This window comes from Oryctolagus cuniculus, chromosome 10, assembly GCF_051225735.1.
Source record: "Oryctolagus cuniculus isolate XC-2025 breed Fujian yellow rabbit chromosome 10, ASM5122573v1, whole genome shotgun sequence".
Taxonomy (NCBI): domain Eukaryota; kingdom Metazoa; phylum Chordata; class Mammalia; order Lagomorpha; family Leporidae; genus Oryctolagus; species Oryctolagus cuniculus.
Genome location: NC_142876.1, coordinates 55,750,234 through 55,768,376, shown reverse-complemented (window position 1 = coordinate 55,768,376; position 18,143 = coordinate 55,750,234). Strand labels below are relative to the sequence as shown.

The following is an 18,143-nucleotide window of genomic DNA, read 5'->3' as shown; positions in this document are numbered from 1 at the left end:
GTTTATCCACTCACTAGTTGAATGGATTGCTGTTAGTTTTTTACTACTATGAATAAAGCCACGATCCTTGTACATGTTTCTGTGTTGAATACATGTTTTCATATACCTAGAATTGAGATTGCTAGGTCATGTATATGTTTAGGTTTGTAAGAAAATAACTATTTTCTGAAGTGATGAACCCATTTTGCATTCCTGCCTTCAGTGTCTGAGGATTTCAGATGCCAGCACTTGATATTGTCAGTTTTCTTTTCCTGTGTTTAAAGGGGATGGAGCAATTTAGACAGCCAAATAGGTGTGCAGTAGATTCTTACTGTGGCTTTAATTTACATTTCCTTAGTGACTATTGATGTTGAATATCTCTTAATGTGCTCATCCAATTGTCATCTTTGGTAAAGTAGCTCTACAAATCTTTTTTAATTGGGTAGTTTGTTTTCTTATTATTGAGTTGTGACAACTCAGGCATTTTTTTTTGCAAGTATTTTATATATTTTTACTTTCTCTTAACAAGATCTTTGCAAAAGCAGATAATTTTTTTTATAAAATCTAACTTAAGAACTTTTAAAAACTGGTTTGTATTTTTGTGTCCTACCTAAGAAATTTCTGCCTTATCCAAGATGATAAATGTTTTCCCCTATGTTTCTTTTTGGAGTTTTGTAGTTTTAGGCTTAGGTTTGGGCTGTTTCTCAAGTTAGTTTTTTAAAAAAGATTTATTTATTTGAAGGGCAGAGTTACAGAGAGGTGGGCTGGGGGGGGGGTCTTCCATCTGCTGGTTCACTCCCCAGATGGCTGCAATGGCTGGAGCTGCGCAGATCTGAAGGCAGGAGCTAGAACCTTTTTCTTGGTCTCCCATGTGGGTACAGGGGCCCAAAGACTTGGGCCATCTTCAACTGCTTTCCCAGGCCATAGCAGAGAGATGGATCAGAAGTGGAGCAGCTGGGACTTGAACTGATACCCATATGGGATGCCGGCACTGCAGGCTGTGGCTTTACCCCTATGCCACACCTCAGGTGGGGGCATCCACAAGGAGACCCAGCCTCCCTGCTCATACATGAACCTGCTCCTTGTGTTTTGGATGCGCCAACGTGACTGAGAAAGAGACAGTGTGTTGGACTTGGCGAGGTCCCCTCTTGATTTCGGCAAGTAGGTCCCTCGGTGTTTTGTGTGCTGTTCAGTTCTGTGAGGGTGAGCACAGAACCCCCTCCTATGCCCCTTTCCTTGTCCTTGTCCTCAGTCTAAGTGACCCCAGGTTAGGCACACACCACCCAGAAGCATAACGCCGTTTCTCGGCTCCTTCTTTTACTTTTGGTTCGCCCAGCTAGCTCAATTGGTAGAGCATGAGACTCTTAATCTCAGGGTTGTGGGTTCGAGCCCCATGTTGGGCGCCAGATGTTGCAGTTGATTTCTTCTGAGATGAGGATTGGTTCTGAAAGGAGGAGTGTGGTGGGGGCAAGAGGCGCGGAGTCACCACACAGACCCCGGGAGTCAGGTGAAAGCAGGCCAGAGGTGAGCAGCCCAATATTTCAGTTGGTACAGTAGCTTAAATAACCAAGGCAGCCAATCCGATCAAGGGGTGGTTTATGCCCTAACCAATCACAGCCTGTTGCCAGGCAGGCTCCGTTTGCCATGGGGTTTCCAAAGCCATCCAATCACAGCCTGTTGCCAGGCAGGTTCCGTTGCCAGGTGGGATTCAAAACCATTCCTGAGTAACTGACTCTCGCTTGCCAGTGGTCATCTTGGCATGGCCTTCTCATTCCACCACAACCGAGGGCTGAGGCACTTGCTCAAGGCCAGGCAACAAGTCAGTCCTCCTGGCCCAGCTATGTTTCCTGTAGGCCTGAACCCCAGCCGCCTTCTAGGCCCTCGCTCTCAGCTCCTCACATTGGAATTTGCTCTCGTCCCTGCCTGTCACCTCTCCACTCCAGTTGCCTCTCATCTTGGTCTCCTGTTGTAATATTTCACCCACCACTCAGTTACCCAAACAGGACCCGAAGGGAGTGGCTCCACGTGCTCCTCTCTTCGAGCTCTGGTATCAGATGGGCCTCTGAGCTGTACTGATTCACCTTCCAAATTCCTCTTACATCTCCAGCTGGCTTTGTGTCCTCTCCGGGCAGTCCCTTGGTTCAGGAAGTTAGCATCGATCATCTGGACATTCGAAGTGTTCTCCCAGTTGGTCCGCTTTCTCCCAAGTCTTCCTTACCTAAGCTTTTATCTGCACAGCTGTGGAAGTGATCTTTCCAGAGTACAGTCTTGCTAGGCTCAGTCTTCAGCTTGAAAATCTTCGGTGACTCCAAGTTGCCTTCCAGATAAAGATCAGACTCCTTGGCTTGGGCCTCTCGGTCCTCAGGTTGGCTTGGGCCACATGCCTCCGGGGCCTTTGTACTTTAGTAATAAAGATCTTCTCTTATGTGTCTGGCTTTTTGTCCTATATGATGGCAATCTCACTGTCACAACTGGTTTGTACATTTCTCTTCCTGGCTAGGATGTGACTGCACGTTTCTTGTTGTAGCATCACACACGGGGTGTGGTGACAAGTCATTCTAGCCACCCATTTGATTCGTGTTTGTTGACTGTCTACCAGCATGAATCACGTGTCTAGCATATATTAAATTGTCATGCTGTCCCTCTACAGAGAGACAGACAGAGATCTTCCATCTGCTGGTTCATTCCCCAAATGCCCACAACAGCCAGGGCTAGGCCAGGCCAAACCAGGAGCCTGGAACTCCATGTGGATCCCCGACATGGGTGACAAGGATTCAGTGACTTGAGCCATCACCTTCTGCCTCCTGGGGTGCACATTAGCAGGAAGCTGGATTGGGAGCAGGGGAGCCAGGACCTGAACCAGGCGCTGGGACATGGGATGTGAGCATTCTAAATGATGACCTAACTGCTACGCCAAACATCCACCTCTTCGAAATTCAAACGGAAGATCAGTGGTACCATATGTTGGGACAGCCCTGCTGACCACTTGGGAATCCCTTTCCACAGTGAGGAATGGCTGAGAATGAAAACGCTGGCATCTGAGACACTCACATGCGAATAATCGTGTTTCAGCTCTATTTTACTCCCAGGAAATCTCGGCTGGATCCAGTGACAGGCTTCGGGGTTTTTTTGAGCTGCTGTGGGAGGAAGCTAAAGAGCTAGATGGTTGGGCCGGTGCTGTGGTGTAGCGAGTAAAGACATTGCCTGCAGTGCCGGCATCCCATATAGGCGGTGGTTTGAGTCCCGGCTGCTCCACTTCCAACCCAGCTCTCTGCTATGGCATGGGAAAGCAGTAGAAGATAGCCCAAGCCCCGGCACCCACGTGGGAGACCTGGAAGAAGCTCCTGGCTTCTGGCTTCGGATCGGCACAGCTCCGGCCATTGGCAGCCAATTGTGGAGTGAACTAACGGATGGAAGACCTTTCTCTCTCTCTCTCTCTCTCTCTCTCTCCTCTCCTCTCCTCTCTCTCTGTGTAACTCTTTCAAGTAAAATAAATATATCTTAAAAAAAAAAAGAGAGAGCTAGATGGTGATGGAAAACCTGTTAAAACCAGAATTCCTTGAGTGGCCACCACCTCCCTCCTACCCCTCCAGATTGCTTGGCCCTCCAGATTGCTTGGTCAACTAATGGTGTCACAGTGAGGACAGTGTCCTCCTGGCTTTCTGCCCTCATGCCCTGTGTCCCAGCCTCTCTGGACTTTCCTGAGAGTAACACGGACAGTCACACCTCCCTGCATCTGCCCACGCCATGCCTTGTGAAGTGCTCCATTCGCCTTGACTCGCTGGTTCTGCCTCTGCCTTTGAGATTCCGTTGCCTGCCAGGGAGTTCCCAGTCCTGCTTCTGCTTGGCTCTTCTCACCCAACCCTCCTGCATATCTCAGGATGCAGTCAGTGCACCTTCCCCTTCCCCACCAGACTCTCCCACCTCCAGGCTGCTCTCTGTCCTCTGCTATCCATTCTGCATCCAGTGCGTTGTCCCATCATCCAAATGTGCAGCTTTAGTGATGCCCCTCTCCAGTTAGAGACAAGTTAGCAACTTCAAGGCCCTGTGGAGGGAGCTTCCTGTGCACTCTGCATACAATCTGCCCCCCAAAATCCACAGAGACAACATCTGTGGGTTCAATCAGCCTTGGAGGGGAAGTGCTTGACTGTGCTGTTGCATCTGTATGGAGCACGTATGTGGTGTAACAACCGTTCACACAGCGTGGATATTACATCTTAGGCATTAGAAGTCATCTAGAGATGATTTAAATGAACAGGAGGATGTGCAGAGTTTATAGGCAAATACTGTGGTATTTTATATAAGGACTTGAGCAGTGACTATGCTCATTTCTTCCTCCTCAAAGGGAGCCCTTCCTGCACGCTATGGGGCTCGCTCCAGTCTCAGGTGGCCTCTCCCTTCCCCTGTGTTCCACCACTGGCTGAGCCCATCCTTTCTCCTGCCCCAGTCACTTGGCTTCCCATCAGCCGTTCAAGGAGCTGCTCCAGCCCCCCTGTTGGCGCTGTTGCTTGCATATGGAGTGCATGTGGCATTTCTGAAGATGTTCTTGCTTTCAGAGGCAGGCATTTCGTGGGGACATCCACACCCCATGTTGGAGTACCTCAGTATTCCTTTCCAGCTTCCAGCTAATGTGTGCATACCCCGGAAGGCCTTGGTTATAGCTCAACTATTTGGGTACTGCCACAAGTGTGGGTGCCCCAGATTGGGCTCTGGGCTCCTGGTTTGGTCTGGCTCAGCCCTGTGGTTACAGGCACTGGGAAGTGAAGGAGCAGGTAGAGGATCTCTGTCCAGCTCTGTCTCTCTGCCTTTCAAACAAATTAAAGATAAATAAATAAAACAAAAACTTAAATAAAATGATATTTCTTTCAATTAAAGGCCTTTGCAAAATTCAGAGACCCACGTGATCTGTCACATACATTACAAAGAGCAAAATGGGACAAAGTTAAAGCACATTTTTTACAAAAATTTATTTATTTATTTGAAAGAGTTACAGAGAGAGAGAGAGAGAGGGAGGGAGAGAGAAAGAAAGGTCCTCTATCCGCTGGTTCACTCCCCAAATGAGTGCAATGGCTGGAGTTGGGCTGATCTGAAGCTGGGAGCCAGGAGCTTCTTCTAGGTCTCCAATATGGGTGCAAGGGCTTAAGGACTTGGGCCATCTTCTGCTGCTTTCCAGGCACATTAGCAGGAAGCTGGATTGGAGGGGAAACAGCTGGGACTTCAACTGGTACCCATATACCCATATGGAATGCTGGCATTACCGGTGGCAGTTTTATCCTCTATGCCACAGCGTCAGCCCCAAAGCACGTTTTAAAAAAGATTTATTTTATTGATTTTAAAGGCAGAGAGAGAGAGGAAAAACTTCCGTCCGTTGGTTGATTCAAATGGCCACAACTGGCTACAATAGCCAGGTACATGGGCTAGGTTGAAGCCAAGGAAGCCAGGAGCCAGAAGCTTCTGCATCTCCCACATGGGTGCAGGGTCCTGAGTACTTGGGCCATCTTCTGATACTTTCCAAGTCTCATTAGCAGAGAGCTGGATCAAAAGTGGAACAGCAGCCTGCAGCGCCGGCATCTCATATGGGCGCTGGTTCGAATTCTAGCTGCTCTACTTCCGATCCACCTCTCTGCTATGGCCTGGGAAAACAGTGGAAAATGGCCCAAGTCCTTGGGCCCCTGCACCTGTGTGGGAGACCTGGAAGAAGCTCCTGGCTCCTGGCTTCAGATCAGCTCAGCTCTGGCCATTGTGGTCATTTGGAGAGTGAACCAGAGGATGGAAGCTCTCTCTCTCTCTGGCTCTACCTCTCTCTGTAACTCTGTCTTTCAAATCAATAAAATAATTATAGAAAAAAAAGTGAAGTAGCTGGGACTCAAACCAGTGCTTGTATGGGATACCAGCATTCCAGGCAGCAACCCACTTTGCTGGCCGCAAAGCAAATTTCTAAGTGTAAGGATAGGTTAGCCCAGCGTTGCTGTCAAAAGATCCCAGGGCTGTTGGTTTTATGCCCCCAGCAGCTCCTGCTGCTGCTGCCGCCTCAGTGTGTGGCAGAGTCCAGTGTCTGGCAGGGCCCAAGGTGACACTCACTAAACAGAAGGTGATAGATGTGTTGAGTGAGTCATTGGGTCTTTAGTAAACATATGTGTACTGCCTATGGAGAAAGCCCAAACAGACTTGTACTTCTCTGACCACACTACCCCCAAGCTCAAGGAGAGCCCCCCGAGGCCAGAGAGAGGGTTGTGACACAGCAGAGCCACCTGGAAACAGGCTTTGCTGCCTCCAGTTGCCCTAGAGCAGCAACCGCACTCGGCTGCCAGGAGCCTGCCCGGCCAGCACCCTGGCCGCGTGCTGTTTGCTCAGCCGGAGCCTTCCTGCGGCGTGGCTCTATAGGCGAGATCCAAGCCTTGCAGAGTCAACAGAAGGCTCCCGGCCCGTACTCCAGGACGCAGAGCCTAAACTTCCTGTACTCTGGGTAGGGATGTCTTTGTACCAGAGCCTCACTTGGTCTCCTCTTAAGGGCCTGTGCTCAGGGCTTTGTGTTAACTGCAATGGGGCTTCTTTAAGAGCTGGGATTTGTAAATCTGTTTCTGTAAGTGGCTTTTCAAGCCACTGCCTTGGGACTGGCATTGGCCTTTCTACCTGGCTGTCTCTTTCTGGGGCTGAAGCGAGGAGCTGCCTCCAAGTACATGAGCAGACAGAGGCCAAGGAAGGCTGCAGGTGGTTGTGGAGGCCAAGTGAGGGGCCCGTGGGAATATCTGTTGGCAAAAGAAATGCAAACGGACCTGCAAGTTGGCTTTAAAGACCTGGTCAATGATTACATATTTTTATTATTTACCTGGTAAAAAAATTCCCTTAAAAGAGAGAGAGAGGGGAGTTTGCTCTTCTCCCTCTCTGTTAGGGTTGGCTCAGTGTTTCTGTGGCCATGGGAGTACATGGGGTCTCCGCTTCCAGGCTGGGCTCAGAGTGGGACTGTCGGGTGGTGCTGAGGCCTTGCGGCCCTGGGCCTGGGAAAGGGAGCCCCCGGGAGGCTGCAGCTCTCCCAGGTAATTCTCCCAGGCTCCAGATGACAAAGGTTGCATTTACACCTGGCCAGGAGGTTTAATCATCTACCATTTCCAAACACAGCAGGTGAACAACCGGCTGGGCTGAAAATCATAAATTAAAAAAAAAAATTCACCAGCAAAAGACAATGGAAAGGAGGGAAGAACTGGGTCAGTCTTTGCTCTAGAGAGCAGGGGTCCTGCTCGAGGGGGTCTAGGGGAGGAGCTGTGGATGGGGCCCTGCGTAAGGGGCTTAGGGTGGGGGTCTTGGGTGGGAACACTGGATAAGGGGCTCGAGTCAGGGACCTGTAGGGGAGTTGCATGTGCCAGATTGCAACTCCTGTGTTGGATTGCCTGGGTTCAAATCTCAGCTCCACCACTTACTTGTGGCTTTGGGCAATTAACCTCAGGCTATGCTTCTGTTTTCCTATCTATAAAATGGGGGTGGTAACAGTACTTGCCTTACAGAATATCATCAGGGTTAAATGAGATAATATGTTCTTATTGCGGCTTCATGCAAGGGGAGCAATGAATAAGTTCAACAGTTGGTTCATGTGTTTGAACCAAACTGAGGATGATTGTATGTCCATCAGACAGTGGTCATGCCTTAATTTTTTGTACATTCTTTTGATCACACCCTGAAAGCTACGGCACCCCAGCAATGAATAGGATCTTTGTAATGATGTTTACACTACAGAGGGAAGATCAATCCTTTGAGTAATTAGCAATAAATATTAGAATGTTTGCAATGTACAAGACACTGAAGCCAGTGCAGGGGAATTAGACCCAGGACCCCCTCCTTCAATAAATTTACCATCTCAGTAATGCACAGACATACATACAAATAGATAACCAACAACCCAAGATAACATATGTCAGATGCCAATGAGTTGTATCGCAGAACAAGTGTATTTGTGTCTTATCTCTTCTAAGCCACATCTGTCTCGCTCACCACCAGGCTGCCCCTGCCCACATCTGCATTATAGCTGAGGCTTACTGAGGACCTACTGTGGCCCACGCAATGTCCTTAGTCCTTTGGGGCATGAACTCCTTCAGACTTAGAAGGTGGGCTATAATGTAGATGCCACCACTGACCTATTTTCAAGATGGGACAGTGGGTTGTAGAGAAGTGAAAACCACTGTTCAGTGTCCCACAGGGGCCACAGCGCAATGCGGGGCACCTACCTGTAGCTCTGTCCCTGGCTGCCTTCTCTCCCCATATCTCGTGCTGTGCCTGGCACAGGGGACAGAAGGACCACCTCCTGAGTGCTTTAATATTCCTGGATCTGTGGTGGGATCTAAACTGTTTGTTTTTCATTTTATTTAGAGAGAGAGAGAGGGAGAGAGAGAGAGAGATTTCATCTATTGTTCACTTTGCAAATGCCACAATAGCAGGGCTGGACTTGGTGGAAGCCAGAAGCCAAGAATTTCATCCAGGTTTCCCACATGGGTGGCAGGGACCCAAATACTTGAGTCATCATTTGTTGCCTCCCAAGGTGCACATTAGCAAGAAACTGGATCAGAAATAGAGCTGGCACTTGAAGCAGGCAGATAAGGGAAGCAGGTGTCCCGAGGTGTCTTAACTGCTGGGCCAAACACTTGATAAGCCGGACATGGCCTGTAATTTCTTCATGCTACACTTATGTTGAGTTACATAACATCTTTAATCAAGGCCACTGGAAAATTACACAAAACATTTGTTCCATATAGCATGGCAAAGTTTAAAAGCCTTACAGAGAAATGCCAGCAACCCTCTGCCTCTCTTCTCCTTTCTCTCTCTTCGTTTTTTTTTTTTTTTTTTTTTTTTTTTTTTTTTTTTTTTTGCACTTTTGAGCTAAAGGGACTCTGAAGTTTTACGGCATGAGCATTGAAGAAATGGAGCAGGAGAGGGGGACCCCTATGTAGAACTTCTTGTAAAGTCACAGGAGGGCTTGGTGCTGTGTGTGAGGGTTCACCTCCATGCCAGGTGCCCTGCAGGGCAGACCACAGCTGGCTGCACCACAACCCTGAGGCTGGCTTTACAGTTGGCACGTGACCTTTGACACAGTGCCTGAACACTCTGATTTCTGTTTTTCTACCCATGGAAAAAAAGATGCCAGCCATTCTGCCTCCTTTGCTCATCTGGGCACAAGGAGGCTAAGTTGCTGCTGTTTGCTGAAGGCCAGTGGGACCCTGGCCCTATCACTTGAGCACCTGTGTGATGGCCCTGGGTAGCACCCAGATGGTGCCAGCCTTTCTCTGTTTGCTATCGTTATAAAAGCAGGTTCTCATTAACACCCACAGATTCTCCCTGAGGCCTGGGTTGGGGGTGTGGGTGGGGGAGGACGCAGCTGAAATCCTGGGAATAAACACACCTAGACTTCGTTTGCTTTTGCTTATATTTTGTGTTTCGCTTGCTATGTTTTTTTATATATATTTGGAGAGTTTTAAAAATGCATATGACTTCAAACTTCTTGTACCCTGTACTTTAATTAAAAGTAGATACATGTTGCCAAACTTAGAAGGTGGGAGATGAAAGTGTTAGCATTTAGTGCTATAAGTCAGTATATCTTTTTTTTTCCAGTATAGAACTCTTCTTTTTGGTTTATTTTTTGGGAAAACACACTGGCTCTTTTTAAAAAGGAGAAACCAGCTCTTGAAACTACCAAAAATATGTAAGAGGCCTTGTTCTCTTGCCTGTTACAAACCTTGCAAAGGGGATGTGGTGTTAACTGTGGTGGGGCAGGGCTCAGAAAGGACCGACAGATGCCTCCGAAAATATGTTTGGGATTTTCCTCAAAACTCCATGTATTTTCCAAATGGACATTTGAAAACCTTTGATGATGCAAGCCAGCCTTCTCGTTTTCCTGTTCTCTTTCAAGACTCAAACTGAGTCGGCCACCCACTGATATACATCTGTAAATAGACTAAATCCTCCCTTTGAACACCCTGCTCCTGACTGCTATCTTATGAAAATGTTTGGGAGATGACCGCATCCCAGCGCTCAGGACCAGTGTGCCTGTGTGCTCGGGAGACCTGGGAGGCTCTGTGTCTTCTGTAGAGGAGAGGGACAGCTGGGGAATTAGGGACCAGAAAGTCTTCGTGCAGAATCCAGAGCCCCACCCCTCCCCACTCCTGAGACGTGCATGAGTGAGTGCTGGCGGCCAGCGACACCGATGGCAGGGAATCTGCATCTGCGCTTAGCCCTGAGCCTTGTCGGTGGGGAGGGAGAAATGTGGAGAATGGAGTTTTAAAATAACGTATTTTGTAGGGCAGGCATTGTGGTGCAGCAGGTTGAGCTGCGCTTGGGATGCCTGCATTGTACTGCACTTCTATTTTATTTTATTTTATTTTATTTTATTTTATTTTTTGACAGGCAGAGTGGACAGTGAGAGAAAGAGACAGAGAGAAAGGTCTTCCTTTGCCGTTGTGCAGCCGGCACATCTCGCTGATCCGATGGCAGGAGCCAGGTGCTTTTCCTGGTCTCCCATGGGGTGCAGGGCCCAAGTACTTGGGCCATCCTCCACTGCACTCCCTGGCCACAACAGAGAGCTGTCCTGGAAGAGGGGAAAACCGGGAGGGAATCCGGCGCCCCGACTGGGACTAGAACCCGGTGTGCCGGCACCGCAAGGCGGAGGATTAGCCTAGTGAGCCGCAGCGCTGGAGTACTGCACTTCTGATCTAGCTTCCTGCTAATGCTCATGTTGGAAGGCAGCTCATGATGGATAACATACTTGGGTTCCTACCCCCCATATGGGAAACCTGGGTAGAGTCCTTGGCTCCTGGCTTCAGCCTGGCCCAGTCCTGGCTGTTGCAGGCATTTGAGGAGAGAACCAGTGTATGGAAGATCTCCCTCTCTCTGTCCCTCTCCCTCTCTCTCTTGCTCTCTCTCTTTCACTCTGCCTTCCAAATAAGTAAATGTCACTTTTAAGAATTACATATTTTATTTACTTTTAAAAATTTTTTATTTTTATTTGAGAGGTAGAGAGAAAGACAGAAATCTCCCATTGGCTGGTTCACTCCCCAGATGGCCCCAATGGCCAGGGCTGGGCCAGACTGAAGCCAGGAGACAGGAGCTTCATCTGGGTGGGTGCAGGGGCCCAAGCATTTGGGCCATCTTCTACTGCTTTCTCAGGCACATTAGCAGGGAGCTGGATTGGAAGTGGAGCAGTTGGGACATATTAAATGCTGGTGTCACAGGAGGAGGCTTTACCAGCTATGTCACAACGCCAGCCCCCATAACACATTTTAAAAAAGTAAAGCCTGCAGCATGAGAGGCCTGTGGAGTGCACTGTGGCATGTGCGCCCAGGTCCTGGATTTGTTCTGAACTGGAATTCACACTGAGTGTTAACAGCTGCTCATCCAACGGAGGGGCTGTCTTTCTAATCAATGCTAAGCTGGCAAGGAGCCAAAGAACCAACCACGCGATAGGAAGTCAGTGTGAGGGTTGTGCTGGCGGAGTGAGCAGCTCTTTCCTGCCTCCAGTTGGCCCACTTGCATTCTCTCTTCCTGGTGCCTACAGTGGGGGGCCCCAGAGTTTCCAAAGGAGAGGGAAGCTCCTGAAGCAGTCTATACACAATGCCACAGCTGCACAAAACTGGTGAAGGAACCTTCTGTGGTGGGAGTCTGGAGAAGAAAGGAGACTGAAGCTAAGAAGGATTGGAGCGCTTATTTCCATGTTCAGCCTGGGGCCCCCAGCAGCCCGTGCAGGTTCCCTGTCTGCCTCCAGGAAAGCACAGTGGCTGACAATTACATTGCATCCAAATAGCTTCTTTAATGCTCTGTTACCCCAACTGAAAATAGGTAGTAGGTACTAAATAGTTCTAGGTACTAAAATTCAACTAGATGGCCAGGGCAAAGGTTGGGCACTGTGGGTGGTGCTGAAAACTGCCCTGGTGGCTGTGGTTACCCTGACTCCCTGCAATGGACCCCTCAGGTCTCCACCAGATACAACAGAGCACTGCCTGTGACAGAGTCCTCCCTCTTCCACGGACAGCCAGGGACTCAGCACCTGCGGGGCAGGGCGAGCTCTGCTCTGAGACCTGGTGCTCCTGACTCTCCTGCTCCACAGTAAGGTAGGAACTACTTTGAAGGCATGTGAGACCAAGTCTTTTCTTGCTGTGATAGATGGTTCTCCCTTATACAGGTTCCCTACCACTGCGTAACAGACCAGCCCAACATACAGTAGCCCGAAACAAAGACCTATGAGTTTGATGGGCCTCTGAGTCAGTGATTTGGGTTGGGCTCAATGGGCTTGTTCTGCTGCCTTGCTGACCAGCAGGGGAGAGGAATCTCACACGGCTTTGCTCCCAGGTCTGGGGACTGGTGCTGTCCATCAGCGTGGCCTCCCTCCTTATGTGGTGTCTCATTCTCCAGGAGTCCAGCCTGGGTCCTCACAAGGTGACAGCATTCCACAGAGACCAGGGCAGAGGCGAAGGCCCCTTAAAGTCTGGCCTCGCCATAGTCTCCCGAAGACCTGAGACTGGCAGTGTGGCTGCATAGGCTCTACCCCATGTGGAAAACACGGCAAAGCATTCTGCAAATGGACGTGCAAATGGGATGGGAGAAATCAGTGTATCCAACCTTGCAAACACAAGTGTACTTCAAGAAGCTCATGGAGGGTGGAATTTAAAGATGAGCTTATTTTGGTGCAAAATGATTTTGAAATCCATGCATAGTTTTTCCATAATACTCATTTCCCTAAACTTTTGGAAGGGCCTGCACAGTCTCTGAAAGTCCACCTCTGACCATAATAAATCTTATCTGTCGTCCATGAGAAATTCTTATCCCCAAAAGATCATCCTATTAGGGCAGCAGGCTTGGCCGCTAGGAGAGACATTAAAATCTGCCTTAAAATCTGTCTCCTCTGGGCCGGCGCCGCGGCTCACTAGGCTAATCCTCCGCCTTGCGGCGCCGGCACACCGGGTTCTAGTCCCGGTTGGGGCGCCGGATTCTGTCCCGGTTGCCCCTCTTCCAGGCCAGCTCTCTGCTGTGGCCAGGGAATGCAGTGGAGGATGGCCCAGGTTCTTGGGCCCTGCACCCCATGGGAGACCAGGAGAGGCACCTGGCTCCTGGCTCCTGCCATCAGATCAGCGCGGTGCGCCGGCCGCAGCGCGCCGGCCGCGGCGGCCATTGGAGGGTGAACCAGCGGCGGGGGAGGACCTTTCTCTCTGTCTCTCTCTCTCACTGTCCACTCTGCCTGTCAAAAAAAAAAAAAAATCTGTCTCCTCTGATAGACCACAAAGAGTGTCATGGTAGGTTTAGGGGCAGAATGGTGCAGAGAACTTGAGTTTTTAGTTCACAGGAATCGGCACTGCTCTGCCCCTGTGAATACCCTGTTGAGAGAGGCACTGTAGACATTCCCACTTGGAAAGGGGGAGAGCTGGAGATGCATAGTAGTCACTGCCTTGTGACTGGGCACATATTTTCATGTCTCTCTACTCTAAGGCTAGAAAATTTTCCAGGATTGGAACCCAGTTTTGCTCCCTGGAAGTGGTTCCCCAGTCAGTTTTCTCCCCGACCTCCTGTTCTGCCCTCGGGGCTCTCATCTGCACCATCTGAGAAGTTAAGTCTGGTTCTCCAGGAATTACCCAGAGTTTCCAGCTGAATAGTTTTCCCAGCCTGCTTCATGCCCATAGATAGTTGGAGACCAAGAAGCCTCTTTTAATTCTGAACAAACTCTGTCCCTTTTATCTTAATAAAGTACAATTCCTTTAAAAATGAAGTGGATTTCCAGTGTATCAGATTGTGGTCCCCTCTAGTAGACAGATGTCTCTTTACTTTGGAGAGTGAGTCCAGCAGAGTAGGAAAATGCCTGGAAGACTGTAGAGTTCTCAGCTGACAAGGTGCTCCAGGCTCCCCAAGGTATTGGTGCAGGATTTCAACACTGCACCTTTGGCGTTGCCTTTACCTGAGGCTATTCATCATTCTGAGAATAGTTTACCGACTAGAGAGACTGAGAAATCAAGCTGATTTTATTTTTCAATCAAGCATATACTGGGTCTTCTATATTACACTAATTCTACTTGCAAACTGAGTATCTTCCTTTTGCCCAACTCTCTCTCTCCAAAACAGAAACCTCTTGACTCAGTTCCCCTGTTCATTAGGTACATCTGCTATCTTCCAAGTTACTGCAGGCAACATTTTACCAATTGTTTTGTCACCACATAGAACACTTCGTGTTTCCAGCTTCCACAGACAATTTCCTAACATTTTGCCAGATTCTGGCCTCTGCCTGGCCCTAAAACCAATGTCCACATTTTTATGTGATTTATGGCCACATCCTATTTCCAATACCAATCTCTCTATTAGTTGCTTATTTCAGCATAGCAAACCTTTTCAAAATGTATTGGCCAAATGATAACCATTTATAGACCAACAATTCTGTGGGTCAGCAGCTAGGACTGGCTCAGAGGGATCCTTCTGTTAGCCTCACCCAGGGTCCCTGTGTGAGTGTAGTCAGATGGCAGTTGGGCCGGCAATGGCTGATCTTACCACCTCCCTCACATGCCCAGGATTGGTGCTGACCCACAACCAGGCCTGTCTCTCCAGCGTGGCTCCTTCAGAAGGACAGCACTGCAGATACTGAGGCTGGAAGCCCCCAGGCCTCTTGAGAGCTAGGCACAGCAGTCATACAAAGTTGTTTCTGCTACATTCTATTGGTCCAAGGAAATCACAAGGCTGACCCAGAGACTCAACGGGTAGGGCAGGAGTTGCCGTGTCACAAACCAAGGAGGGGTATGAACAGGGATGCAAGCAATGATCTCAGCCACAACCTGCCACCACCATATTCTTGAACATAATGTATCCTCCACCATTCTATATATCACATATTATTCCTCCTCCAATTTTCCCAACATTTTTATTATGCTAAAACAGCTACAGTATAAAATTTACAGTACCTCCTCATATTTATTAGCTGCCATATCACTACCCAAGCTTCCATCTTACGTCCTTATGCAATTACTCATTGGTTGCTAAGGCTAAAATTCTGCAGGCATCAGTTCAAAGCCCAAAACCCTCCGTGTCTCTCCCTGTTCCCCACCTTTTTTCATGAAAGGCCAATAAAAAGGTGAGGCCTGCCTATAGTAAACGCTCTCACAGATACTCCTGTCTATTTTTCATAAGCTTCAACACACACAAGTCACTGTTTAACTTCCTAGGGATTATATTTTACTGTGTGATGTCTTAGTCATATCCAGCATCCTGGGAATAAAGTTGGGAGTAGGTAAAAATTATGATCCCTGACATACTGCCGAGTCTGTGGCTTACTTATTTAGGAAACCAGCCATTTCTGTCTCCTCATTGTCTCTCCAGTCTGAGTTAGAGTGTGAATAAAACATTGTCTTTAAGAACTAATCCAACATCCCGTGAGTATTATGATCAGACAAAGCTGTCCAGCCAAGCATTTTTAGGAAAGCTGATTTATACCATCGAACCACAGTTTAAGGTGTGAAGCTAAACGTGTCATGATAATTAAAAATATTTATAAGAAAACCTTCTTGATAAAGACTAAATGATTTTAAACCTTAGAAATAACCAGAAATCGGCTGGCGCCGCGGCTCACTAGGCTAATCCTCTGCCTGTGGTGCCGGCACCCTGGGTTCTAGCCCTGGTTGGGGCACCGGATTCTGTCCTGGTTGCTCTTCTTCCAGGCCAACTCTCTGCTGTGGCCCAGGAAGGCAGTGGAGGATGGCCCAAGTGCTTGGGCCCTGCACCCACATGGGAGACCAGGAGAAGCACCTGGCTCCTGGCTTTGGATTGGTGCAGCGCTCTGGCCATAGCGGCCTTTTGTGGGGGTGAACAAATGGAAAGAAGACCTTTCTCTCTGTCTAACTCTGCCTGTCAAGAAAAAAAAAAAATCAGAAATCAATGGAGAAATTTGGAGCATTTTAGGAACAATGAAAATGTGGTCTCCTTTGACTGCAAGTTAAGCTATTTTGCAATTTTCCTCCCAATCCTAAGTGGTTTCTGTGCACCCTGACTGTCCTTCGTCCACATCTCCACTGCTTCTTAGGATCCTCACGTGCTTACTCCCGGAAGAAGCAAGCAGAAGGAAACACTGGAGGGCACCAGTCTTCACAATGACCTTCACACATTTTGGCTCATTCCATTCGTCCTCTCTTTAGTAAGAATTGACTAGGCACCTGAATTCTACAGGTACCTGTGGAGGAGACCAGAGGAATGAGGACAGTCTGGACGTGGGCCTGAGTGCCACCTCTGCAGGCAGGCTCTGCCTCGATGCCACAGCTTGATTGCTGAGACACGTGGAGTCCACATCTTGCATTTCTGGGGCAGCCATGGGGTGACAGGCCATGCAGTGATTGGCTCAGGTCAGGAGCTTGACTGCCTGGGTGTGAAGCTGCCATCGCCATTTCTTAGCTTTGCTTAACTCTCTCTCTGTGTCTTTCACCTCTGTAAAATGGGAATAATAATTGTCCTGCTCTCTTGGGGTTATTACGAGGGTTAAATAATTAGCAGTGTACTTGGTACTCAGAAATTTCATATGCATTTTGTAAATTAAGAATCAGAAGAAATTAAAAAGCCTTCTCAGAAGGGTCTGAGCATACAAAGAGAACATTAGCTCATTAACATATCTGGTGAACTTGAAAGGGTATTGCCAAGTGGCACTGTTTCCTAGTGAATGTCCTTGCTGAGAAAAACTCCTGTTTCCTGAGGCTCAACATGGGACTATGTCATTATTATAATAGCTGTGAAAGATTTCCTACACGATCTAATATCTTAGGACCATCTTAGAGGAGAGAGCCCTATGATTCCTTTTCCTCAGTTATTCCTATGCTCCCCCTCCCACCTCCCAGAGAATGTTTTCACCTGTGGGCTTTGGAGGGAGGTAACCATGTGTGCTGACTCAACTTGTGACCTTTGAGCAGGTCTCAGTTTCCTCATCTATAAAATGGGTGTGAGGTTTCATGGGAGGATTAGAACAGGCAAACAAGAAAAGCACTTAACCCTCGGATCAATACAAATTAGTATTTCCATTATTATTACTAGAAATGTTTCACCTAATCCCAGACCCTGCTATCTAGCCTGAAGCTCTGCACAGATCCTGGCTTTGATTTGGGTCTTCCTTCAAGCTCCTACAGTAGTCATTTATGACAATCAGCAAGTGAGAGTTGCTGATAATATATTGATGATTGATACCAGAAGTTCTGGAAGTTTTTTGCAGGACCAAAGAAATAACAAGAAAAATCCTGGCCTGGAACATTCCAGAAGATCCAACCTGAGGCCCAAATAGTAGTGGAGGTGAACTGGGCTTTTCATGTCCAAAAACTTTGGTTGGGAGCCTGTTTTGGCTTTGTCACTGAGTTGCCAGGAAAATTGTCTGCTTTCATTTGGGTCCAAATTTCCCTATTTAAAAATTGAGAGATTGCATTAAGGGTCCTCTTCACCTCTGAGATGCTTTTGGAAGACCCACTGACCTGGGATGCAGCTGGTTCCAGCCAGGCCCAGCATCCAATCTCTGCTAGGAAGAAACCGAACTGAGCCAAGATGAGGAATTCCCTTTCAGCAAATGTCGTTATGCTGATTTCCAGCCACGTAATCAGTCTAAAAGCAAATCCCATCTCAATGGGACTTATAAAAGGATTAGGAAGCGGAGAAAAGGGGCACGTGTTAGCCAGCCCATTTGGTTTACATGAAGCCCATTTTCCCTTCCTTGGGCATTGTTTTTGTAATTGACGGGGGCAGGGAACACAATTCACTGGCTCTGGCGCTGGTATTTAATTTTCCCTGTGTGTGGTGTTGTGTACACCTGGCCTGATTTTAAGAAACACATCCCTTTGGTCATCCTCCTGAGGGACAGGAATAAAGAAGCTCTTTGGAAGGGGTCTGTCCTGACGACTCAACAGCAAGCAAAACCTAGGTTAGGACCGCGCACAGGACTCTTTCTGGAAGTCTCTGTGGAGTCGCAGTGGTAGCTGTGGGCCTGCTATCTAAAGCCATTTGCTGCTGGGACCTCCTGTTTCAGTGTTTTCAGTTACTCCAAATTCCAAACAATTACGCTGCCTCCCGAGAAATTCCACTCAATCTGTGAGCATGTTGATGAGTCCATGTGACTTTTGCTTTCATGAGTAGATTAAATATAGTAACCAAGGCAACTGTCTATCAAATCTTGGTCCCATCCTAACTGC

General features: G+C 48.3%; 1 non-coding gene across 1 annotated transcript; it reads left to right on the top strand.

The window, feature by feature from the left end:
- Positions 1-1,309: 1,309 nt before the first annotated feature.
- On the top strand, positions 1,310-1,382 carry TRNAK-CUU (transfer RNA lysine (anticodon CUU)). Its single transcript has one exon. It is a non-coding gene; the product is annotated as a tRNA-Lys (tRNA).
- The last annotated feature ends 16,761 nt before the right edge of the window (positions 1,383-18,143 follow it).